Here is a 22,843-nt window from a genome sequence, read left to right as displayed (position 1 = left end):
CTCAGTGTGTGTGTGTGTGCTGGTGTTCTCAGTGTGTGTGTGTGTGTTTGCGCTGGTGTTCTCAGTGTGTGTGTGCTGGTGTTCTTAGTGTGTGTGTGTGCGCTGGTGTTCTCAGTGTGTGTGCTGGTGTTCTCGGTGTGTGTGTGCTGGTGTTCTCAGTGTGTGTGTGTGCTGGTGTTCTCAGTGTGTGTGCTGGTGTTCTCAGTGTGTGTGTGTGCTGGTGTTCTCAGTGTGTGTGTGTGCGCTGGTGTTCTCACTGTGTGTCTGTGTGCGCTGGTGTTCTCAGTGTGTGTGCTGGTGTTCTCGGTGTGTGTGTGCTGGTGTTCTCAGTGTGTGTGTGCGCTGGTGTTCTCAGTGTGTGTGTGCTGGTGTTCTCAGTATGTGTGTGGGCTGGTGTTCTCAGTGTGTGTGCTGGTGTTCTCAGTGTGTGTGTGCTGGTGTTCTCGGTATGTGTGTGCTGGTGTTCTCAGTGTGTGTGTGCTGGTGTTCTCAGTGAGTGTATGCTGGTGTTCTCAGTGTATATGTGTGCTGGTGTTCTCAGTGTATATGTGTGCTGGTGTTCTCAATGTGTATGTGCTGATGTTCTCAGTATGTGTGTGCTGGTGTTCTAAGTGTGTGTGTGTGTGCTGTTGTTCTCAGTGTGTGTGTGTGCTGGTGTTTTCAGTGTGTGTGTGTGTGTGCTGGTGTTCCGAAAAAAATATCCCCACCTCCTCGTGGTGCCGGACGGGCAACGCTGTCGTGGACAGTGCTGTCAGGGGGAGAGCCAATTCCGAATAGCCTTTCCCCTCATCGCGTTTGTAACCACCACAGCAGCCACATGGGGGCTCTGGTCGGGTGCGAGGGGCTGGTAACCCCTCCACCTTCAGTAAATTACCACAAAACCACGTAAAAAATATGTAATTATTAAGCTTGTGCCGGAGGCACCTAGGGAACAGGCGTCTATGATGTCTCCTGGCCAAACCCCATTTGGCGGAGCCAGGAGATTGAATCTTTACCCTCGGGTCTCCTCCAGAAACAACAAAAAGCCACTACGGATGGCCCGCGATCACAAATTACTATTTTACTCCATCTAAAAAGTAACCTGTAGCACCGCAGCTATTACCATCATTAGGGGAAAAAACGGTGATCCAATCTCCGACCCCCACAAACAAGTTTGCAGATTTCCTGACCATTTCTGTGAAGTCCTGGGGGAGGGGAAATCCCTCGACATGGAATACATTGTAGGACAAAGTGGGGATGACCCTCCTGAGGCTGCGGTGCCTCAAATATTGGAAGAAGAAGTCACCCCCTGTGAGTGGCTAGCTGAGGTGCCATCTGTTGAAGAAGTACTGAAGGCGATCCAGAGTCTGAGACCAGGAAAGGCACTGGGCAGAGATGATCTCCTAAACGAAATGCTGAGGGAGGGTGGCGTTTGTGCACAGACTGGCCTACACGACATCATACCAACAGTCTGGACCACTGAACGGGTTCCGCAGGATTGGAAGGATGCCCTGGCGGCCCTCCTCTTTAAGAAGGGGGACGGCACAGACTGTAACAACTACAGGGGCATCTCACTCCTCAGTGTGCCGGGAAAGATCCTGTCAAGGATTATTCAACATCGACTTGCCAGGCACGCTGAGGAGAGGCTTGCGGAGCTCCAATGTGGTTTCAGGAAAGGGCGGTCCTGCACAGACGCCATATTTTCTGTCCAATTGCTACAACGGAGGTGTAGGGAATTTCAACAAGACCTACATCTCTGCTTTATTGACCTGGTCAAGTGCTATGATACCATCAGTAGACCTGGGCTCTGGGTTGTTCTTCTGCTCACGATCATTAAGGACCTTCATGATGGTGAGCGGGCCCGAGTAAAACTATGTGGCCGGGAGTCGGAGCCATTCCCTGTTCACCTTGGGGTAAGAAAAGGATATCCTATGGCTCCCACATTATTAAACATCTCTTTTTGACCACGTAGTTCGTGAAGCCTTTGATGGCTGTATCAGAGGAATTTCCATCTGATACAGATACAATGGGAGGCTGATCAATGCCTGGGTGTGGTCAAGGGATGGCGCACTATTGGTCAACCACGTTATGTATGCCGATGATCTTGTAATTGCCGCTCACTCAGAGGAGGAGTTGGAGGCGCTGCTGTTGAAACTGGAGCGTGCCACTAAGAGGTGGGGCCTTACCATCAGCCCCACCGAAACTAAGCACCTGCCTGGGTATTTTGTACCATTGGGCACTCCACCCCCACAACTCCCAATAGGTGATCGGGTAGTTGTGGAGAGAGTGGAGAGTTTCCCATACCTGAGCATTGTGCTCATAACTGGCTCTGGTTTGACAGCAGAGGTCTCACTCAGAATCAGTCGAGCGGCATTATCATTTCATCGGCTGATTAACACTGTGTGGAAGCTACCTGGTCTGTCGCTCCGCACGAAGCTTCAAGTCTTCCCGGCCACGGTCATTCCCTCCCTTCTCTATGCTTGCGAAACGTGGACCGCCCTAATGGAACATCTTCGCTGGTTGGAAACATTTAGGCTGGCCTGCCTACGATCCATCCTGGGTTTAACCAGGCTGGATTGTGTGAGGAGCTCACAATTCCTTGAAAGATCTGGGCAAAGTCCCATCGGTGAGCTCCTCCGGCAGCCTAGACTGCATTGGCTGGGTCATCTAGCCCGCATGCCCAGTCACCGCATTCCTAAACAGCATTTGTTCGGCCGGATAGAGGGGGATAAACGGGCGCGGCACGGGCTAGAGAAGAGATGGAGTGATGTGGTACAGGAGGATGTGGAGCTGAGTGGACTTGCCAGTGACTAGTACCAGCGGTGTCAAGATCGGCCTGTGTGGAGGAGGCTCCTGAAAGACGCTGCTGGGCAGTTGGAGGCAGTCGCCCTCCAGCACCAACGGAGGGCGGAGGAGCGACGCTCACAACAACGAGCGGAGCGCCGGTTGGCTAAAGCACAGCAAGATGGCACAATAGGGGGCACAGGTGGTGCATCATCCAGTCATCTCAGGCAGTCAACCCGTGGCACTTGGGTCTGCCCCGTGACCTCCTGCCCGCGAGCGTTCGACACTTCACGTGGCCTCAAGGTGCACATAGCCTGGCACAAGCGTCGTGGTGACGTCACCGCCACTCAGTGGCGATTGGCGGTTGTTGTTCTCAGTGTGTATATGCTGGTGTTCCCAGTGTGTGGGCTGGTGTTCTCAGTGTGTGTGTACTGGTGTTCTCAGTGTGTGTGTGTACTGGTGTTCTCAGTGTGTGTGTGCTGGCGTTCTTAGTATGTGTGTGCTGGTGTTCTCAGTGTGTGTGTGCTGGTGTTCTCGGTATGTGTGTGCTGGTGTCCTCAGTGTGTGCGCTGGTATTCTCAGTGTGTGTGCTGGTGTTCTCAGTGTGTGTGTGTGCTGGTGTTTTCAGTGTGTGTGTGTTCGTTGGTGTTCTCAGTGTGTGTGTGCTGGTGTTCTCAGTGTGTGTGCTGGTGTTCTCAGTGTGTGTGTGTGCTGGTGTTTTCGGTGTGTGTGTGCTGGTGTTCTCAGTGTGTGTGTGTGTGTGCTGGTGTTCTCAGTATGTGTGTGTGCTGGTGTTCTCAGTGTGTGTGTGTGCTGGTGTTCTCAGTGTGTGTTTATGCCGGTGTTGTCAGTGTGTGTGTGTGTGTACTGATGTTCTCAGTATGAGTGTGCTGGTGTTCTCAGCGTGTGTTTGCTGGTGTTCTCAGTGTGTGTGTGCTGGTGTTCTCAGTGAGTGTGCGCTCGTGTTCTCAGTGTGTGTGTGCTGGTGTTCTCAGTGTGTGTGTGTGCCGGTGTTCTCAGTGTGCGTGTGTGTGTGCTGGTGTTCTCAGCGTGTGTGTGTGTGTGCTGGTGTTCTCAGCGTGTGTGTGCTGGTGTTCTCAGTGTGTGTGTGCTGGTGTTCTCAGTGTGTGTGTGCTGGTGTTCTCAGTGTGTGTGTGTGCTGGTGTTCTCAGTGTGTGTGTGTGCTGGTGTTCTCAGTATGTGTGTGTGCTGGTGTTCTCAGTGTGTGTGTGTGCTGGTGTTCTCAGTGTGTGTGTATGCCGGTGTTCTCAGTGTGTGTGTGTGTACTGATGTTCTCAGTATGAGTGTGCTGGTGTTCTCAGCGTGTGTGTGCTGGTGTTCTCAGTGTGTGTGTGCTGGTGTTCTCAGTGAGTGTGCGCTCGTGTTCTCAGTGTGTGTGTGCTGGTGTTCTCAGTGTGTGTGTGTGCCGGTGTTCTCAGTGTGTGTGTCTGTGCTGGTGTTCTCAGCGTGTGTGTGTGTGTGCTGGGGTTCTCAGCGTGTGTGTGCTGGTGTTCTCAGTGTGTGTGTGCTGGTGTTCTCATTGTGTGTGTGCTGGTGTTTTCAGTGTGTGTGTGTGCACTGTTCTCAGTGTGTGTGTGTGCTGGCATTCTCAGTATGTGTGTGTGCTGGTGTTCTCAGCATGTGTGTGCTGGTGTTCTCAGTGTGTGTGTGCTGGTGTTCTCAGTGAGTGTGCGCTCGTGTTCTCAGTGTGTGTGCTGGTGTTCTCAGTGTGTGTGTGTGCCGGTGTTCTCAGTGTGTGTGTGTGTGCTGGTGTTCTCAGCGTGTGTGTGTGTGTGTGCTGGTGTTCTCAGCGTGTGTGTGCTGGTGTTCTCAGTGTGTGTGTGCTGGTGTTCTCATTGTGTGTGTGCTGGTGTTTTCAGTGTGTGTGTGTGCACTGTTCTCAGTGTGTGTGTGTGTTGGTGTTCTCAGTGTGTGTGTGTGTGCTGGTGTTCTCAGTGTGTGTGTGTTCGTTGGTGTTTTCAGTGTGTGTGTATTCGTTGGTGTTCTCAGTGTGTGTGTGCTGGTGTTCTCAGTGTGTGTGTGCTGGTGTTCTCAGTGTGTGTGTGCTGGTGTTCTCAGTGTGTGTGTGTGCTGGTGTTCTCAGTGTGTGTGTGTGTGCTGATGTTCTCAGTGTGTGTGTGTGCTGGTGTTCTCAGCGTGTGTGTGTGCGCTGGTGTTCTCAGTGTGTGTGCTCGTGTTCTCAGTGTGTGTGTGCTGGTGTTCTCAGTGTGTATGTGTGTGTGCTGGTGTTCTCAGTGTGTGTGTGTTGGTGTTCTCAGTGTGTGTGTGTGCTGGTGTTCTCAGTGTGTGTGTGCTGGTGTTCTCAGTGTGTGTGTGTGTGTGCTGGTGTTCTCAGTGTGTGTGTGTGCTGGTGTTCTCAGTGTGTGTGTGCTGGTGTTCTCGGTATGTATGTGCTGGTGTCCTCAGTGTGTGTGCGCTGGTATTCTCAGTGTGTGTGCTGGTGTTCTCAGTGTGTGTGTGTGCTGGTGTTTTCAGTGTGTGTGTGTTCGTTGGTGTTCTCAGTGTGTGTGTGCTGGTGTTCTCAGTGTGTGTGCTGGTGTTCTCAGTGTGTGTGTGTGCTGGTGTTTTCGGTGTGTGTGTGCTGGTGTTCTCAGTGTGTGTGTGTGTGTGCTGGTGTTTTCGGTGTGTGTGTGCTGGTGTTCTCAGTGTGTGTGTGTGTGTGCTGGTGTTCTCAGTATGTGTGTGTGCTGGTGTTCTCAGTGTGTGTGTGTGCTGGTGTTCTCAGTGTGTGTATATGCCGGTGTTCTCAGTGTGTGTGTGTGTGTGTACTGATGTTCTCAGTATGAGTGTGCTGGTGTTCTCAGCGTGTGTTTGCTGGTGTTCTCAGTGTGTGTGTGCTGGTGTTCTCAGTGAGTGTGCGCTCGTGTTCTCAGTGTGTGTGTGCTGGTGTTCTCAGTATGTGTGTGTGTGCCGGTGTTCTCAGTGTGTGTGTGTGCTGGTGTTCTCAGCGTGTGTGTGTGTGCTGGTGTTCTCAGCGTGTGTGTGCTGGTGTTCTCAGTGTGTGTGTGCTGGTGTTCTCAGTGTGTGTGTGCTGGTGTTCTCAGTGTGTGTGTGTGTGCTGGTGTTCTCAGTGTGTGTGTGTGTGTGTGCTGGTGTTCTCAGTATGTGTGTGTGCTGGTGTTCTCAGTGTGTGTGTGTGCTGGTGTTCTCAGTGTGTGTGTATGCCGGTGTTCTCAGTGTGTGTGTGTGTACTGATGTTCTCAGTATGAGTGTGCTGGTGTTCTCAGCGTGTGTGTGCTGGTGTTCTCAGTGAGTGTGCGCTCGTGTTCTCAGTGTGTGTGTGCTGGTGTTCTCAGTGTGTGTGTGTGCCGGTGTTCTCAGTGTGTGTGTGTGTGTGCTGGTGTTCTCAGCGTGTGTGTGTGTGTGCTGGGGTTCTCAGCGTGTGTGTGCTGGTGTTCTCAGTGTGTGTGTGCTGGTGTTCTCATTGTGTGTGTGCTGGTGTTTTCAGTGTGTGTGTGTGCACTGTTCTCAGTGTGTGTGTGTGTGTGCTGGTATTCTCAGTATGTGTGTGTGCTGGTGTTCTCAGCATGTGTGTGCTGGTGTTCTCAGTGTGTGTGTGCTGGTGTTCTCAGTGAGTGTGCGCTCGTGTTCTCAGTGTGTGTGTGATGGTGTTCTCAGTGTGTGTGTGTACCGGTGTTCTCAGTGTGTGTGTGTGTGTGCTGGTGTTCTCAGCGTGTGTGTGTGTGTGTGCTGGTGTTCTCAGCGTGTGTGTGCTGGTGTTCTCAGTGTGTGTGTGCTGGTGTTCTCATTGTGTGTGTGCTGGTGTTTTCAGTGTGTGTGTGTGCACTGTTCTCAGTGTGTGTGTGTGCTGGTGTTCTCAGTGTGTGTGTGTGTGCTGGTGTTCTCAGTGTGTGTGTGTTCGTTGGTGTTTTCAGTGTGTGTGTATTCGTTGGTGTTCTCAGTGTGTGTATGCTGGTGTTCTCAGTGTGTGTGTGCTGGTGTTCTCAGTGTGTGTGTGCTGGTGTTCTCAGTGTGTGTGTCTGCTGGTGTTCTCAGTGTGTGTGTGTGTGCTGATGTTCTCAGTGTGTGTGTGTGCTGGTGTTCTCAGCGTGTGTGTGTGCGCTGGTGTTCTCAGTGTGTGTGCTCGTGTTCTCAGTGTGTGTGTGCTGGTGTTCTCAGTGTGTATGTGTGTGTGCTGGTGTTCTCAGTGTGTGTGTGTGTTGGTGTTCTCAGTGTGTGTGTGTGCTGGTGTTCTCAGTGTGTGTGTGCTGGTGTTCTCAGTGTGTGTGTGTGTGCTGGTGTTCTCAGTATGTGTGTTTGTGCTGGTGTTCTCAATATGTGTGTGTGTGTGCTGGTTTTCTCACTGTGTGTGTGTTCGTTGTTCTCAGTATGTGTGTGTGTGTGCTGGTGTTCTCAGTGTGTGTTTGCTGATGTTCTCAGTGTGTGTGTGCTGGTGTTCTCAGTATGTGTGTGTGTGGTGGTGTTCTCAGTTTGTGTGTTTGTGCTGGTATTCTCAGTGTGTGTGCTGGTGTTCTCAGTGTGTGTGTGTGTGCTGGTGTTCTGTGTGTGTGTGTGTGCTGGTGTTCTCAGTATATGTGTGTGCTGGTATTCTCACTGTGTGTGAGTTCGTTGGTGTTCTCAGTGTGTGTGTGTGCTGGTGTTCTCAATGTGTGTTTGCTGGTGTTCTCAGTGTGTGTGTGCTGGTGTTCTCAGTGTGTTTGTGCTGATGTTTTCAGTGTGTGTGTGCTGGTGTTCTCAGTGTGTGTGTGTGCGCCGGTGCTCCTATTGTGTGTGTGTGTGTGCGCTGGTGTTCTTAGTGTGTGTGCGTGTGCTGGTGTTCTCAGTGTGTGTGCGCTGGTGTTCTCAGTTTGTGTATGTGCTGGTGTTCTCAGTGTGAGTGTGTGTGTGCTGGTGTTCTCAGTATGTGTGTGTGCTGGTGTTCTCAGTGTGTGTGTGTGCTGGTGTTCTCAGTGTGTGTGTATGCCGGTGTTCTCAGTGTGTGTGTGTGTACTGATGTTCTCAGTATGAGTGTGCTGGTGTTCTCAGCGTGTGTGTGCTGGTGTTCTCAGTGTGTGTGTGCTGGTGTTCTCAGTGAGTGTGCGCTCGTGTTCTCAGTGTGTGTGTGCTGGTGTTCTCAGTGTGTGTGTGTGCCGGTGTTCTCAGTGTGTGTGTCTGTGCTGGTGTTCTCAGCGTGTGTGTGTGTGTGCTGGGGTTCTCAGCGTGTGTGTGCTGGTGTTCTCAGTGTGTGTGTGCGCTGGTGTTCTCAGTGTGTGTGTGCTGGTGTTCTCAGTGAGTGTGCGCTCGTGTTCTCAGTGTGTGTGTGCTGGTGTTCTCAGTGTGTGTGTGTGCCGGTGTTCTCAGTGTGTGTGTGTGTGTGCTGGTGTTCTCAGCGTGTGTGTGTGTGTGCTGGGGTTCTCAGCGTGTGTGTGCTGGTGTTCTCAGTGTGTGTGTGCTGGTGTTCTCATTGTGTGTGTGCTGGTGTTTTCAGTGTGTGTGTGTGCACTGTTCTCAGTGTGTGTGTGTGTGTGCTGGTATTCTCAGTATGTGTGTGTGCTGGTGTTCTCAGCATGTGTGTGCTGGTGTTCTCAGTGTGTGTGTGCTGGTGTTCTCAGTGAGTGTGCGCTCGTGTTCTCAGTGTGTGTGTGATGGTGTTCTCAGTGTGTGTGTGTACCGGTGTTCTCAGTGTGTGTGTGTGTGTGCTGGTGTTCTCAGCGTGTGTGTGTGTGTGTGCTGGTGTTCTCAGCGTGTGTGTGCTGGTGTTCTCAGTGTGTGTGTGCTGGTGTTCTCATTGTGTGTGTGCTGGTGTTTTCAGTGTGTGTGTGTGCACTGTTCTCAGTGTGTGTGTGTGCTGGTGTTCTCAGTGTGTGTGTGTGTGCTGGTGTTCTCAGTGTGTGTGTGTTCGTTGGTGTTTTCAGTGTGTGTGTATTCGTTGGTGTTCTCAGTGTGTGTATGCTGGTGTTCTCAGTGTGTGTGTGCTGGTGTTCTCAGTGTGTGTGTGCTGGTGTTCTCAGTGTGTGTGTCTGCTGGTGTTCTCAGTGTGTGTGTGTGTGCTGATGTTCTCAGTGTGTGTGTGTGCTGGTGTTCTCAGCGTGTGTGTGTGCGCTGGTGTTCTCAGTGTGTGTGCTCGTGTTCTCAGTGTGTGTGTGCTGGTGTTCTCAGTGTGTATGTGTGTGTGCTGGTGTTCTCAGTGTGTGTGTGTGTTGGTGTTCTCAGTGTGTGTGTGTGCTGGTGTTCTCAGTGTGTGTGTGCTGGTGTTCTCAGTGTGTGTGTGTGTGCTGGTGTTCTCAGTATGTGTGTTTGTGCTGGTGTTCTCAATATGTGTGTGTGTGTGCTGGTTTTCTCACTGTGTGTGTGTTCGTTGTTCTCAGTATGTGTGTGTGTGTGCTGGTGTTCTCAGTGTGTGTTTGCTGATGTTCTCAGTGTGTGTGTGCTGGTGTTCTCAGTATGTGTGTGTGTGGTGGTGTTCTCAGTTTGTGTGTTTGTGCTGGTATTCTCAGTGTGTGTGCTGGTGTTCTCAGTGTGTGTGTGTGTGCTGGTGTTCTGTGTGTGTGTGTGTGCTGGTGTTCTCAGTATATGTGTGTGCTGGTATTCTCACTGTGTGTGAGTTCGTTGGTGTTCTCAGTGTGTGTGTGTGCTGGTGTTCTCAATGTGTGTTTGCTGGTGTTCTCAGTGTGTGTGTGCTGGTGTTCTCAGTGTGTTTGTGCTGATGTTTTCAGTGTGTGTGTGCTGGTGTTCTCAGTGTGTGTGTGTGCGCCGGTGCTCCTATTGTGTGTGTGTGTGTGCGCTGGTGTTCTTAGTGTGTGTGCGTGTGCTGGTGTTCTCAGTGTGTGTGCGCTGGTGTTCTCAGTTTGTGTATGTGCTGGTGTTCTCAGTGTGAGTGTGTGTGTGCTGGTGTTCTCAGTATGTGTGTGTGCTGGTGTTCTCAGTGTGTGTGTGTGCTGGTGTTCTCAGTGTGTGTGTATGCCGGTGTTCTCAGTGTGTGTGTGTGTACTGATGTTCTCAGTATGAGTGTGCTGGTGTTCTCAGCGTGTGTGTGCTGGTGTTCTCAGTGTGTGTGTGCTGGTGTTCTCAGTGAGTGTGCGCTCGTGTTCTCAGTGTGTGTGTGCTGGTGTTCTCAGTGTGTGTGTGTGCCGGTGTTCTCAGTGTGTGTGTCTGTGCTGGTGTTCTCAGCGTGTGTGTGTGTGTGCTGGGGTTCTCAGCGTGTGTGTGCTGGTGTTCTCAGTGTGTGTGTGCTGGTGTTCTCATTGTGTGTGTGCTGGTGTTTTCAGTGTGTGTGTGTGCACTGTTCTCAGTGTGTGTGTGTGCTGGCATTCTCAGTATGTGTGTGTGCTGGTGTTCTCAGCATGTGTGTGCTGGTGTTCTCAGTGTGTGTGTGCTGGTGTTCTCAGTGAGTGTGCGCTCGTGTTCTCAGTGTGTGTGCTGGTGTTCTCAGTGTGTGTGTGTGTGCCGGTGTTCTCAGTGTGTGTGTGTGTGCTGGTGTTCTCAGCGTGTGTGTGTGTGTGTGCTTGTGTTCTCAGCGTGTGTGTGCTGGTGTTCTCAGTGTGTGTGTGCTGGTGTTCTCATTGTGTGTGTGCTGGTGTTTTCAGTGTGTGTGTGTGCACTGTTCTCAGTGTGTGTGTGTGCTGGTGTTCTCAGTGTGTGTGTGTGTGCTGGTGTTCTCAGTGTGTGTGTGTTCGTTGGTGTTTTCAGTGTGTGTGTATTCGTTGGTGTTCTCAGTGTGTGTGTGCTGGTGTTCTCAGTGTGTGTGTGCTGGTGTTCTCAGTGTGTGTGTGCTGGTGTTCTCAGTGTGTGTGTGTGTGCTGATGTTCTCAGTGTGTGTGTGTGCTGGTGTTCTCAGCGTGTGTGTGTGCGCTGGTGTTCTCAGTGTGTGTGCTCGTGTTCTCAGTGTGTGTGTGCTGGTGTTCTCAGTGTGTATGTGTGTGTGCTGGTGTTCTCAGTGTGTGTGTGTGTTGGTGTTCTCAGTGTGTGTGTGTGCTGGTGTTCTCAGTGTGTGTGTGCTGGTGTTCTCAGTGTGTGTGTGTGTGTGCTGGTGTTCTCAGTGTGTGTGTGTGCTGGTGTTCTCAGTGTGTGTGTGCTGGCGTTCTTAGTATGTGTGTGCTGGTGTTCTCAGTGTGTGTGTGCTGGTGTTCTCAGTGTGTGTGTGCTGGTGTTCTCGGTATGTGTGTGCTGGTGTCCTCAGTGTGTGTGCGCTGGTATTCTCAGTGTGTGTGCTGGTGTTCTCAGTGTGTGTGTGTGCTGGTGTTTTCAGTGTGTGTGTGTTCGTTGGTGTTCTCAGTGTGTGTGTGCTGGTGTTCTCAGTGTGTGTGCTGGTGTTCTCAGTGTGTGTGTGTGCTGGTGTTTTCGGTGTGTGTGTGCTAGTGTTCTCAGTGTGTGTGTGTGTGTGCTGGTGTTCTCAGTATGTGTGTGTGCTGGTGTTCTCAGTGTGTGTGTGTGCTGGTGTTCTCAGTGTGTGTATATGCCGGTGTTCTCAGTGTGTGTGTGTGTGTACTGATGTTCTCAGTATGAGTGTGCTGGTGTTCTCAGCGTGTGTTTGCTGGTGTTCTCAGTGTGTGTGTGCTGGTGTTCTCAGTGAGTGTGCGCTCGTGTTCTCAGTGTGTGTGTGCTGGTGTTCTCAGTGTGTGTGTGTGCCGGTGTTCTCAGTGTGTGTGTGTGCTGGTGTTCTCAGCGTGTGTGTGTGTGCTGGTGTTCTCAGTGTGTGTGTGCTGGTGTTCTCAGTGTGTGTGTGCTGGTGTTCTCAGTGTGTGTGTGTGTGCTGGTGTTCTCAGTGTGTGTGTGTGTGTGTGCTGGTGTTCTCAGTATGTGTGTGTGCTGGTGTTCTCAGTGTGTGTGTGTGCTGGTGTTCTCAGTGTGTGTGTATGCCGGTGTTCTCAGTGTGTGTGTGTGTACTGATGTTCTCAGTATGAGTGTGCTGGTGTTCTCAGCGTGTGTGTGCTGGTGTTCTCAGTGAGTGTGCGCTCGTGTTCTCAGTGTGTGTGTGCTGGTGTTCTCAGTGTGTGTGTGTGCCGGTGTTCTCAGTGTGTGTGTGTGTGTGTGCTGGTGTTCTCAGCGTGTGTGTGTGTGTGCTGGGGTTCTCAGCGTGTGTGTGCTGGTGTTCTCAGTGTGTGTGTGCTGGTGTTCTCATTGTGTGTGTGCTGGTGTTTTCAGTGTGTGTGTGTGCACTGTTCTCAGTGTGTGTGTGTGTGTGCTGGCATTCTCAGTATGTGTGTGTGCTGGTGTTCTCAGCATGTGTGTGCTGGTGTTCTCAGTGTGTGTGTGCTGGTGTTCTCAGTGAGTGTGCGCTCGTGTTCTCAGTGTGTGTGTGCTGGTGTTCTCAGTGTGTGTGTGTACCGGTGTTCTCAGTGTGTGTGTGTGTGTGCTGGTGTTCTCAGCGTGTGTGTGTGTGTGTGTGCTGGTGTTCTCAGCGTGTGTGTGCTGGTGTTCTCAGTGTGTGTGTGCTGGTGTTCTCATTGTGTGTGTGCTGGTGTTTTCAGTGTGTGTGTGTGTGCACTGTTCTCAGTGTGTGTGTGTGCTGGTGTTCTCAGTGTGTGTGTGTGTGCTGGTGTTCTCAGTGTGTGTGTGTTCGTTGGTGTTTTCAGTGTGTGTGTATTCGTTGGTGTTGTCAGTGTGTGTATGCTGGTGTTCTCAGTGTGTGTGTGCTGGTGTTCTCAGTGTGTGTGTGCTGGTGTTCTCAGTGTGTGTGTGTGCTGGTGTTCTCAGTGTGTGTGTGTGTGCTGATGTTCTCAGTGTGTGTGTGTGCTGGTGTTCTCAGCGTGTGTGTGTGCGCTGGTGTTCTCAGTGTGTGTGCTCGTGTTCTCAGTGTGTGTGTGCTGGTGTTCTCAGTGTGTATGTGTGTGTGCTGGTGTTCTCAGTGTGTGTGTGTGTTGGTGTTCTCAGTGTGTGTGTGTGCTGGTGTTCTCAGTGTGTGTGTGCTGGTGTTCTCAGTGTGTGTGTGTGTGCTGGTGTTCTCAATGTATGTGCTGGTGTTCTTAGTATGTGTGTGTGTGCTGGTGTTCTCAGTATGTGTGTGTTTGCTGGTGTTATCAGTATGTGTGTTTGTGCTGGTATTCTCAATGTGCGTGTGTTCGTTGGTGTTCTCAGTGTGTGTGTGTGTGCTGGTGTTCTTATTGTGGGTGTGCTGGTGTTCTCAGTAAGTGTGTGCTGGTGTTCTCAGTGTATATGTGTGCAGGTGTTTTCAGTGTGTGTGTGCTGATGTTTTCAATGTGTGTGTGCTGGTGTTCTCAGTGTGTGTGTGCGCTGGTGTTCTCAGTGTGTGTGTGTGCTGGTGTTCCCAGTGTGTGTGGTGGTGTTCTCAGTGTGTGTGTGTGTGTGTGCGCTGGTGTTCTCAGTGTGTGTGTGCTCGTGTTCTCAGTGGGTGTGTGTGTGCTGGTGTTCTCAGTGTGTGTGTGTGCAGGTGTTCTCAGTGTGTGTGTGTGTGCTGGTGTTCTTATTGTGGGTGTGCTGGTGTTCTCAGTAAGTGTGTGCTGGTGTTCTCAGTGTATATGTGTGCAGGTGTTTTCAGTGTGTGTGTGCTGATGTTTTCAATGTGTGTGTGCTGGTGTTCTCAGTGTGTGTGTGTGCGCTGGTGTTCTCAGTGTGTGTGTGTGCTGGTGTTCTCGGTGCGTGTGGTGGTGTTCTCAGTGTGTGTGTGTGTGTGTGCGCTGGTGTTCTCAGTGTGTGTGCGCTCGTGTTCTCAGTGGGTGTGTGTGTGCTGGTGTTCTCAGTGTGTGTGTGTGCAGGTGTTCTCAGTGTGTGTGTGTGTGCTGGTGTTCTCAGTGTGTGGGCTGGTGTTCTCAGTGTGTGTGTGCTGGTGTTTTCAATGTGTGTGTGCTGATGTTTTCAATGTGTGTGTGCTGGTGTTCTCAGTATGTGTGTTTTTGCGCTGGTGTTCATAGTGTGTGTGTGTGCTGGTGTTCTCAATGTGTGTGTGTGTGTTTGCGCTGGTGTTCTCAGTGTGTGTGTGCTGGTGTTCTCAGAATGTGTGCTAGTGTTCTCAGTGTGTGTGTGTGTGCTGGTGTTCTCAGTATGTGTGTGTGTGCTGGTGTTCTCAGTATGTGTGTGTGTGCTGGTATTCTCAAAGTGCGTGTGTTCGTTGGTGTTCTCACTGTGTGTGTGTGTGCTCGTGTTCTCATTGTGGGTGTGCTGGTGTTCTCAGTGTATATGTGTGCTGGTGTTCTCAGTATGTGTATTTGTGCTGCTGTTCTCAGTATGTGTGTGTTTGTTGGTATTCTCACTGTGTGTGTGTTCGTCGGTGTTCTCAGTGTGTGTGTGTGTGTGCTGGTGTTCTCAGTGTGTGTTTGCTGGTGTTCTCAGTGTGTGTGTGCTGGTGTTCTCATTGTGTGTGTGTGTGCTGGTGTTCTCGCTGTGTGTGTGTGTTCTGGTGTTCTCAGTATGTGTGTGTGTGCTGGTGTTCTCAGTATGTGTGTTTGTGCTGGTATTCTCATTGTGTGTGCTGGTGTTCTCAGTATGTGTGTGTGTGTGCTGGTGTTCTCTGTGTGTGTGAGTACTGGTGTTCTCAGTATATGTGTGTGTGCTGGTATTCTCACTGTGTGTGTGTTCGTTGGTGTCTCAGTGTGTGTGTGTGTGTGTGCTGGTGTTCTCAGTGTGTGTGCGCTGGTGTTCTCAGTTTGTGTATGTGGTGGTGTTCTCAGTGCATGTGTGTGTGCTGGTGTTCTCAGTGTGTGTGTGCTGGTGTTCTCAGTGTGTGTGTGCTCGTGTTCTCAGTGTGTGTGCAGGTTTTCTCAGTGTGTGTGTGCTGGTGTTCTCAGTATGTGTGTGTGCTTGTGTTCTCATTATGTGTGTGTGTGTGCTGGTGTTCTCAGTTTTTGTGCTGGTGTTCTCGGTATGTGTGTGTGTCCTGGTGTTCTCAGTGTATGTGCTGGTGTTCCCAGTGTGTGTGCAGGTGTTCTCATTGTGTGTGTTCTTGTGTTCTCAGTGTGTGTGCTGGTGTTCTCATTATGTGTGTGTGTGCTGGTGTTCTCAGTGTGTGTGTGTGCTGTTGTTCTCAGTGTGTGTGTGTGCTGGTGTTCTCGGTGTGTGTGTGCTGGTGTTCTCGGTGTGTGTGTGCTGGTGTTCTCAGAGTGTTTGCTGGTGTCCTCAGTATGTGTGCGTGTGCGCTGGTGTTCTCATTGTGTGTGTGTGTGCGCTGGTGTTCTCATTGTGTGTGTGTGCGCTGGTGTTCTCAGTGTGTGTGCGTGTGCTGGTGTTCTCAGTGTGTGTGCGCTGGTGTTCTCAGTTTGTGTATGTGCTAGTGTTCTCAGTGTGTGTGTGTGTGCTGGTGTTCTCATTGTGTGTGTGCTCGTGTTCTCAGTATGTGTGTGTGTGTGCGCTGGTGTTATCAGTATGTGTGTGTGTGCTGGTATTCTCAATGTGCGTGTGTTCGTTAGTGTTCTCAGTGTATGTGTGTGTGTGCTGGTGTTCTTATTGTGGGTGTGCTGGTGTTCTCAGTAAGTGTGTGCTGGTGTTCTCAGTTTATATGTGTGCAGGTCTTTTCAGTGTGTGTGTGCTGATGTTTTCAATGTGTGTGTGCTGGTGTTCTCAGTGTGTGTGTGTGTGCTGGTGTTCTCAGTGTGTGTGTGTGCGCTGGTGTTTTCAGTGTGTGTGTGTGCTGGTGTTCTCAGTGTGTGTGTGTGCTGGTGTTCTCAGTGTGTGTGTGTGCTGGTGTTCTCAGTGTATGTGTACTGGTGTTCTAGGTGTGTGCGCGCTAGTGTTCTCAGTGTGTGTGTGTGTGCTGGTGTTCTCATTATGTGTGTGTGTGCTCGTGTTCTCAGTATGTGTGTGTGTGTGCTGGTATTCTCAATGTGCGTGTGTTCTTTGCTGTTCTCAGTGTGTGTGTGTGTGCTGGTGTTCTCATTGTGGGTGTGCTGGTGTTCTCGGTGTGTGTGGTGGTGTTCTCAGTATGTGTGCGTGTGCTGGTGTTCTCAGTGTGTGTGTGTGCTCTGGTGTTCTCAGTGTGTGTGCGCTCGTGTTCTCAGTGGGTGTGTGTGTGCTGGTGTTCTTAGTGTGTGTGTGTGCTGGTGTTCTCAGTGTGTGTGTGTGCTGGTGTTCTCAGTGTGTGTGCTGGTGTTCTCGGTGTGTGTGTGCTGGTGTTCTCAGTGTGTGTGCTGGTGTTCTCAGTATGTGTGTGTGTACTGGTGTTCTCAGTATGTGTGTGTGTGTGGTGGTGTTCTCAGTATGTGTGCTTGTGCTGGTATTCTCATTGTGTGTGCTTGTGTTCTCTGTATGTGTGTGTGTGTGTGCTGGTGTTCTGTGTGTGTATGTGTGCTGGTGTTCTCTGTGTGTGTGTGTGCGGGTGTTCTCAGAATATGTGTGTGTGCTGGTATTCTCACTGTGTGTGTGTTCGTTGGTGTTCTCAGTGTGTGTGTGTGTGCTGGTGCTCTCAGTGTGTGTGTGTGTGTGCTGGTGTTCTTATTGTGGGTGTGCTGGTGTTCTCAGTAAGTGTGTGCTGGTGTTCTCAGTGTATATGTGTGCAGGTGTTTTCAGTGTGTGTGTGCTGATGTTTTCAATGTGTGTGTGCTGGTGTTCTCAGTGTGTGTGTGTGCGCTGGTGTTCTCAGTGTGTGTGTGTGCTGGTGTTCTCATTGTGTGTGTGCGCTGGTGTTCTCAGTGTGTGTGTGCTGGTGTTCTCGGTGTGTGTGGTGGTGTTCTCAGTATGTGTGCGTGTGCTGGTGTTCTCAGTGTGTGTGTGTGTGTGCGCTGGTGTTCTCAGTGTGTGTGCGCTCGTGTTCTCAGTGGGTGTGTGTGTGCTGGTGTTCTCAGTGTGTGTGTGTGCAGGTGTTCTCAGTGTGTGTGTGTGTGCTGGTGTTCTCAGTGTGTGTGCTGGTGTTCTCGGTGTGTGTGTGCTGGTGTTTTCAATGTGTGTGTGCTGATGTTTTCAATGTGTGTGTGCTGGTGTTCTCAGTATGTGTGTGTTTGCGCTGGTGTTCATAGTGTGTGTGTGTGCTGGTGTTCTCAATGTGTGTGTGTGTGTGTTTGCGCTGGTGTTCTCAGTGTGTGTGTGCTGGTGTTCTCAGAATGTGTGCTAGTGTTCTCAGTGTGTGTGTGTGTGTGCTGGTGTTCTCAGTATGTGTGTGTGTGTGTGCTGGTGTTCTCAGTATGTGTGTGTGTGCTGGTATTCTCAATGTGCGTGTGTTCGTTGGTGTTCTCACTGTGTGTGTGTGTGCTCGTGTTCTCATTGTGGGTGTGCTGGTGTTCTCAGTGTATATGTGTGCTGGTGTTCTCAGTATGTGTATTTGTGCTGCTGTTCTCAGTATGTGTGTGCGTGTTCTGGTATTCTCTCTGTGTGTGTGTTCGTCGGTGTTCTCAGTGTCTGTGTGTGTGTGCTGGTGTTCTCAGTGTGTGTGTGTGTGTGTGCTGGTGTTCTCAGCGTGTGTGTGCTGGTGTTCTCAGTGTGTGTGTGCTGGTGTTCTCATTGTGTGTGTGCTGGTGTTTTCAGTGTGTGTGTGTGCACTGTTCTCAGTGTGTGTGTGTGTGCTGGTGTTCTCAGTGTGTGTGTGTGTGCTGGTGTTCTCAGTGTGTGTGTGTTCGTTGGTGTTTTCAGTGTGTGTGTATTCGTTGGTGTTCTCAGTGTGTGTATGCTGGTGTTCTCAGTGTGTGTGTGCTGGTGTTCTCAGTGTGTGTGTGCTGGTGTTCTCAGTGTGTGTGTGTGCTGGTGTTCTCAGTGTGTGTGTGTGTGCTGATGTTCTCAGTGTGTGTGTGTGCTGGTGTTCTCAGCGTGTGTGTGTGCGCTGGTGTTCTCAGTGTGTGTGCTCGTGTTCTCAGTGTGTGTGTGCTGGTGTTCTCAGTGTGTATGTGTGTGTGCTGGTGTTCTCAGTGTGTGTGTGTGTTGGTGTTCTCAGTGTGTGTGTGTGCTGGTGTTCTCAGTGTGTGTGTGCTGGTGTTCTCAGTATGTGTGTGTTTGCTGGTGTTATCAGTATGTGTGTTTGTGCTGGTATTCTCAATGTGCGTGTGTTCGTTGGTGTTCTCAGTGTGTGTGTGTGTGCTGGTGTTCTTATTGTGGGTGTGCTGGTGTTCTCAGTAAGTGTGTGCTGGTGTTCTCAGTGTATATGTGTGCAGGTGTTTTCAGTGTGTGTGTGCTGATGTTTTCAATGTGTGTGTGCTGGTGTTCTCAGTGTGTGTGTGTGCGCTGGTGTTCTCAGTGTGTGTGTGTGCTGGTGTTCCCAGTGTGTGTGGTGGTGTTCTCAGTGTGTGTGTGTGTGTGCGCTGGTGTTCTCAGTGTGTGTGCGCTCGTGTTCTCAGTGGGTGTGTGTGTGCTGGTGTTCTCAGTGTGTGTGTGTGCAGGTGTTCTCAGTGTGTGTGTGTGTGCTGGTGTTCTTATTGTGGGTGTGCTGGTGTTCTCAGTAAGTGTGTGCTGGTGTTCTCAGTGTATATGTGTGCAGGTGTTTTCAGTGTGTGTGTGCTGATGTTTTCAATGTGTGTGTGCTGGTGTTCTCAGTGTGTGTGTGTGCGCTGGTGTTTTCAGTGTGTGTGTGTGCTGGTGTTCTCGGTGCGTGTGGTGGTGTTCTCAGTGTGTGTGTGTGTGTGTGCGCTGGTGTTCTCAGTGTGTGTGCGCTCGTGTTCTCAGTGGGTGTGTGTGTGCTGGTGTTCTCAGTGTGTGTGTGTGCAGGTGTTCTCAGTGTGTGTGTGTGTGCTGGTGTTCTCAGTGTGTGTGCTGGTGTTCTCAGTGTGTGTGTGCTGGTGTTTTCAATGTGTGTGTGCTGATGTTTTCAATGTGTGTGTGCTGGTGTTCTCAGTATGTGTGTTTTTGCGCTGGTGTTCATAGTGTGTGTGTGTGCTGGTGTTCTCAATGTGTGTGTGTGTGTTTGCGCTGGTGTTCTCAGTGTGTGTGTGCTGGTGTTCTCAGAATGTGTGCTAGTGTTCTCAGTGTGTGTGTGTGTGCTGGTGTTCTCAGTATGTGTGTGTGTGCTGGTGTTCTCAGTATGTGTGTGTGTGCTGGTATTCTCAAAGTGCGTGTGTTCGTTGGTGTTCTCACTGTGTGTGTGTGTGCTCGTGTTCTCATTGTGGGTGTGCTGGTGTTCTCAGTGTATATGTGTGCTGGTGTTCTCAGTATGTGTATTTGTGCTGCTGTTCTCAGTATGTGTGTGTTTGTTGGTATTCTCACTGTGTGTGTGTTCGTCGGTGTTCTCAGTGTGTGTGTGTGTGTGCTGATGTTTTCAATGTGTGTGTGCTGGTGTTCTCAGTGTGTGTGTGTGCGCTGGTGTTTTCAGTGTGTGTGTGTGCTGGTGTTCTCGGTGCGTGTGGTGGTGTTCTCAGTGTGTGTGTGTGTGTGTGCGCTGGTGTTCTCAGTGTGTGTGCGCTCGTGTTCTCAGTGGGTGTGTGTGTGCTGGTGTTCTCAGTGTGTGTGTGTGCAGGTGTTCTCAGTGTGTGTGTGTGTGCTGGTGTTCTCAGTGTGTGTGCTGGTGTTCTCAGTGTGTGTGTGCTGGTGTTTTCAATGTGTGTGTGCTGATGTTTTCAATGTGTGTGTGCTGGTGTTCTCAGTATGTGTGTGTTTGCGCTGGTGTTCATAGTGTGTGTGTGTGCTGGTGTTCTCAATGTGTGTGTGTGTGTGTTTGCGCTGGTGTTCTCAGTGTGTGTGTGCTGGTGTTCTCAGAATGTGTGCTAGTGTTCTCAGTGTGTGTGTGTGTGTGCTGGTGTTCTCAGTATGTGTGTGTGTGTGTGCTGGTGTTCTCAGTATGTGTGTGTGTGCTGGTATTCTCAATGTGCGTGTGTTCGTTGGTGTTCTCACTGTGTGTGTGTGTGCTCGTGTTCTCATTGTGGGTGTGCTGGTGTTCTCAGTGTATATGTGTGCTGGTGTTCTCAGTATGTGTATTTGTGCTGCTGTTCTCAGTATGTGTGTGCGTGTTCTGGTATTCTCTCTGTGTGTGTGTTCGTCGGTGTTCTCAGTGTCTGTGTGTGTGTGCTGGTGTTCTCAGTGTGTGTGTGTGTGTGTGCTGGTGTTCTCAGCGTGTGTGTGCTGGTGTTCTCAGTGTGTGTGTGCTGGTGTTCTCATTGTGTGTGTGCTGGTGTTTTCAGTGTGTGTGTGTGCACTGTTCTCAGTGTGTGTGTGTGTGCTGGTGTTCTCAGTGTGTGTGTGTGTGCTGGTGTTCTCAGTGTGTGTGTGTTCGTTGGTGTTTTCAGTGTGTGTGTATTCGTTGGTGTTCTCAGTGTGTGTATGCTGGTGTTCTCAGTGTGTGTGTGCTGGTGTTCTCAGTGTGTGTGTGCTGGTGTTCTCAGTGTGTGTGTGTGCTGGTGTTCTCAGTGTGTGTGTGTGTGCTGATGTTCTCAGTGTGTGTGTGTGCTGGTGTTCTCAGCGTGTGTGTGTGCGCTGGTGTTCTCAGTGTGTGTGCTCGTGTTCTCAGTGTGTGTGTGCTGGTGTTCTCAGTGTGTATGTGTGTGTGCTGGTGTTCTCAGTGTGTGTGTGTGTTGGTGTTCTCAGTGTGTGTGTGTGCTGGTGTTCTCAGTGTGTGTGTGCTGGTGTTCTCAGTATGTGTGTGTTTGCTGGTGTTATCAGTATGTGTGTTTGTGCTGGTATTCTCAATGTGCGTGTGTTCGTTGGTGTTCTCAGTGTGTGTGTGTGTGCTGGTGTTCTTATTGTGGGTGTGCTGGTGTTCTCAGTAAGTGTGTGCTGGTGTTCTCAGTGTATATGTGTGCAGGTGTTTTCAGTGTGTGTGTGCTGATGTTTTCAATGTGTGTGTGCTGGTGTTCTCAGTGTGTGTGTGTGCGCTGGTGTTCTCAGTGTGTGTGTGTGCTGGTGTTCCCAGTGTGTGTGGTGGTGTTCTCAGTGTGTGTGTGTGTGTGCGCTGGTGTTCTCAGTGTGTGTGCGCTCGTGTTCTCAGTGGGTGTGTGTGTGCTGGTGTTCTCAGTGTGTGTGTGTGCAGGTGTTCTCAGTGTGTGTGTGTGTGCTGGTGTTCTTATTGTGGGTGTGCTGGTGTTCTCAGTAAGTGTGTGCTGGTGTTCTCAGTGTATATGTGTGCAGGTGTTTTCAGTGTGTGTGTGCTGATGTTTTCAATGTGTGTGTGCTGGTGTTCTCAGTGTGTGTGTGTGCGCTGGTGTTTTCAGTGTGTGTGTGTGCTGGTGTTCTCGGTGCGTGTGGTGGTGTTCTCAGTGTGTGTGTGTGTGTGTGCGCTGGTGTTCTCAGTGTGTGTGCGCTCGTGTTCTCAGTGGGTGTGTGTGTGCTGGTGTTCTCAGTGTGTGTGTGTGCAGGTGTTCTCAGTGTGTGTGTGTGTGCTGGTGTTCTCAGTGTGTGTGCTGGTGTTCTCAGTGTGTGTGTGCTGGTGTTTTCAATGTGTGTGTGCTGATGTTTTCAATGTGTGTGTGCTGGTGTTCTCAGTATGTGTGTTTTTGCGCTGGTGTTCATAGTGTGTGTGTGTGCTGGTGTTCTCAATGTGTGTGTGTGTGTTTGCGCTGGTGTTCTCAGTGTGTGTGTGCTGGTGTTCTCAGAATGTGTGCTAGTGTTCTCAGTGTGTGTGTGTGTGCTGGTGTTCTCAGTATGTGTGTGTGTGCTGGTGTTCTCAGTATGTGTGTGTGTGCTGGTATTCTCAAAGTGCGTGTGTTCGTTGGTGTTCTCACTGTGTGTGTGTGTGCTCGTGTTCTCATTGTGGGTGTGCTGGTGTTCTCAGTGTATATGTGTGCTGGTGTTCTCAGTATGTGTATTTGTGCTGCTGTTCTCAGTATGTGTGTGTTTGTTGGTATTCTCACTGTGTGTGTGTTCGTCGGTGTTCTCAGTGTGTGTGTGTGTGTGCTGATGTTTTCAATGTGTGTGTGCTGGTGTTCTCAGTGTGTGTGTGTGCGCTGGTGTTTTCAGTGTGTGTGTGTGCTGGTGTTCTCGGTGCGTGTGGTGGTGTTCTCAGTGTGTGTGTGTGTGTGTGCGCTGGTGTTCTCAGTGTGTGTGCGCTCGTGTTCTCAGTGGGTGTGTGTGTGCTGGTGTTCTCAGTGTGTGTGTGTGCAGGTGTTCTCAGTGTGTGTGTGTGTGCTGGTGTTCTCAGTGTGTGTGCTGGTGTTCTCAGTGTGTGTGTGCTGGTGTTTTCAATGTGTGTGTGCTGATGTTTTCAATGTGTGTGTGCTGGTGTTCTCAGTATGTGTGTTTTTGCGCTGGTGTTCATAGTGTGTGTGTGTGCTGGTGTTCTCAATGTGTGTGTGTGTGTTTGCGCTGGTGTTCTCAGTGTGTGTGTGCTGGTGTTCTCAGAATGTGTGCTAGTGTTCTCAGTGTGTGTGTGTGTGCTGGTGTTCTCAGTATGTGTGTGTGTGCTGGTGTTCTCAGTATGTGTGTGTGTGCTGGTATTCTCAAAGTGCGTGTGTTCGTTGGTGTTCTCACTGTGTGTGTGTGTGCTCGTGTTCTCATTGTGGGTGTGCTGGTGTTCTCAGTGTATATGTGTGCTGGTGTTCTCAGTATGTGTATTTGTGCTGCTGTTCTCAGTATGTGTGTGTTTGTTGGTATTCTCACTGTGTGTGTGTTCGTCGGTGTTCTCAGTGTGTGTGTGTGTGTGCTGGTGTTCTCAGTGTGTGTTTGCTGGTGTTCTCAGTGTGTGTGTGCTGGTGTTCTCATTGTGTGTGTGTGTGCTGGTGTTCTCGCTGTGTGTGTGTGTTCTGGTGTTCTCAGTATGTGTGTGTGTGCTGGTGTTCTCAGTATGTGTGTTTGTGCTGGTATTCTCATTGTGTGTGCTGGTGTTCTCAGTATGTGTGTGTGTGTGCTGGTGTTCTCTGTGTGTGTGAGTACTGGTGTTCTCAGTATATGTGTGTGTGCTGGTATTCTCACTGTGTGTGTGTTCGTTGGTGTCTCAGTGTGTGTGTGTGTGTGTGCTGGTGTTCTCAGTGTGTGTGCGCTGGTGTTCTCAGTTTGTGTATGTGGTGGTGTTCTCAGTTCATGTGTGTGTGCTGGTGTTCTCAGTGTGTGTGTGCTGGTGTTCTCAGTGTGTGTGTGCTGGTGTTTTCAATGTGTGTGTGCTGATGTTTTCAATGTGTGTGTGCTGGTGTTCTCAGTATGTGTGTTTTTGCGCTGGTGTTCATAGTGTGTGTGTGTGCTGGTGTTCTCAATGTGTGTGTGTGTGTTTGCGCTGGTGTTCTCAGTGTGTGTGTGCTGGTGTTCTCAGAATGTGTGCTAGTGTTCTCAGTGTGTGTGTGTGTGCTGGTGTTCTCAGTATGTGTGTGTGTGCTGGTGTTCTCAGTAT

General features: G+C 50.5%; 1 protein-coding gene across 2 annotated transcripts in view; it reads left to right on the top strand.

Annotated features, from left to right (window-relative positions):
* LOC116941104 (adenylate cyclase type 1-like) overlaps positions 1 to 22,843 on the top strand; it is a 127,857-nt gene that overhangs the window by 11,499 nt on the left and 93,515 nt on the right. The gene's annotated exons all lie outside the window — the stretch shown is intronic.

Source organism: Petromyzon marinus, chromosome 10, assembly GCF_048934315.1.
Source record: "Petromyzon marinus isolate PM22_M1 ecotype Great Lakes invasive population chromosome 10, UKy_Petmar_22M1.pri1.0, whole genome shotgun sequence".
In the NCBI taxonomy this organism is placed as follows: domain Eukaryota; kingdom Metazoa; phylum Chordata; class Hyperoartia; order Petromyzontiformes; family Petromyzontidae; genus Petromyzon; species Petromyzon marinus.
Note: the sequence above shows the minus strand (reverse complement) of the source record. Positions and strands in the feature narration are given on the sequence as shown.